The following is a 2,329-nucleotide window of genomic DNA, read 5'->3' as shown; positions in this document are numbered from 1 at the left end:
ATAAACAACTGCTCAGACCAAGCCGGCAATGCATTATATACTGTTTTCTTTGCAGACAAACAAAGCTTCAGATTTCTACAACAAAAAGTCTAAGACCTCAGTGATAAGAATTAATCTGAACTCAGAAGATTTAAGGCTTAATTAGAATTCCGATCCAAGACAGCAGACTGTGTGAACTGCTGTTGCTAAACTGTACTGTGTAAACACTGCATACTAATGGAGTTTGCTTGTCAACTCAACTGGCATTTCTGTGCAGGAAGGTTGTCTTTCTGTCAGCCAAGTGCATCATGGGAAAAGATCAGAATCTCAAAGGAATGTGATCTGCATGTGTAAAGAGAGTAGGAGAAAAAACTCAAAGAAAAGGAGCTTTTGCATGTTTTCCAGTTGTTCAAAGGTTAAAAAGAATGTCTTGTAACAATGCGTGTCTTGGCCCAAGAATAGCAAGTGGTTTTTCTTTCTAAGAATTGGAAGATAAACTTTTTTTTTTTTTAAATTTAAGGAATAGTATCTGTAACCCTTAGCTAAGTAAAACATGCCCCAGAAAGAAGGCCATGGAGAATGAAAAGAATTTAACAATATTTTGTGTTTTTCTCTAAACTCTCTGGTGGAAATCTTTGTTTTCACATATCTACTACCTCATCTAATTTATCTAAATCAAGAGGCATTAAAAAAAAAAGAAAGAAAAAAAGAAAGAAAGAAAGAAAGAAAGAAAGAAAGAAAGAAAGAAAGAAAGAAAGAAAGAAGAAAGAAAGAAACTAAGCCACAGCATAGTATATGCAATGTGAAGAATAGGGCAGTTGGCTTAGATAGACAAGTTTCAAATCCTGACTGCCACTGTATTACCTTGAGTAAGTCACTTCATCTTTCTGCACTAGAGTTTCTTATCAATTACATATTCACATAATAAAAATATGCCATATTGAGATGGGGGTTAAATGAAATAATGTATGTGAAAGTCCTGGGAATTAATGATTAAGAAATGTTTGTTGAATAATTTGAGACAACTGATATTTTTAAATTTGTCTTCTCAGTGACTTCTAAGGTCATTGTGGTACCTTTCCTCTATTGTAGATTAATGTTTTTTAATAAGCTCCTAAGACCAGAGACTGTGTCTGTGTGATTCTTTGTATTCAGCTCTACAGTATGCATAGGGTTTTAAATAAATGTTTGCTTGCCTTTACTCAGCAAACAAATGTTTTCTTCCTACTTATTCTCTGATCCTTTGACCAGTACATTCCTCAATGTTGTTTGTCTATTGGGCTCAGAGATGGTCTGTTGCAGACAGTTTGGGCCAGTTTTTTTAATGGTTATCTGTGAGGGAATTATTTCAGTACAAGCACTGAAGAAGAGAGAGGGAGCAAGGCACCTGTTACATAGTGGGCACTCAAATATTTGTAGAATGTAGTAGGTGCATGTGGGATACAAGCATAGGCAAAGGGTAAAAGGAATGAGGCAAAGAGAAAAAGGGGGTAATAATAGCTAACACCTATTATAATTATTGAATAGTTAGTAATACAGATGAGGAAACTGATACTTAAAGAAGTAAATAAATTCCACAAGATCATATACGGGTAGATCCACAATCTTTTATCTGAAGTCATATATGTTTCGAAATTCTGAAATTGCTGGATTTTAGAAAGATATACAGTATATGTACCATATTTTACTTAACATCATTAGTAGGGTCAGTGGTAACAACACAAAATCAAATACATTAATATTTATGCATTGAAATATATGAATATTCACATGAAGTGAGATAAATGAAGACTATAAGTATCTCCATATTAGTCCAGATCAAATTACGTATTACTGCCAAATAAGTTATAAAACATCTTTATTTTTCAAAGCTTTTTAGACTTTGGAATCTCAGATAAGGAGTCACAGGCCTGCGGTAGGTAGTAGAAACTAGTGAGAACCCTGATGTGTCAGACTCCAAAGAAGGGCCATTTCCTTGCTGTATTAATTCCCTGTTGCTGCTGAACAAGATATTACAGATTTAGCAGTTTAGCAATGCACATGTATTCTCTTAACAGTTCTGGGGAAAAGTCCAAAATGAATCTCCTTTGGCTAAAATCAAGATGTCAGCAGGGCTACATTTCTTCTGAAGACTCTAGGGGCAAATATGTTTCGTTGCCTTCTCCAGCTTCTAGAAGCTGCCATTCCTTGGCTCATGGTCCCTATAGTGAGTTTAGCTTTTCTTACATCCCATCACCCTGACTTCTCTGTCACCCTCTTCTATATTTAAAGGGCCCTTGTGATTGCATTGGGTCCAACAAGATAAACTACAGTATATTAGCCAGGGTTCTCCAGAGGAATAGAACCAATA

This window comes from Pteropus medius, unplaced genomic scaffold, assembly GCF_902729225.1.
Source record: "Pteropus medius unplaced genomic scaffold, Ma_sr-lr_union100, whole genome shotgun sequence".
NCBI classification, from domain to species: Eukaryota; Metazoa; Chordata; class Mammalia; order Chiroptera; family Pteropodidae; genus Pteropus; species Pteropus medius.
Note: the sequence above shows the minus strand (reverse complement) of the source record.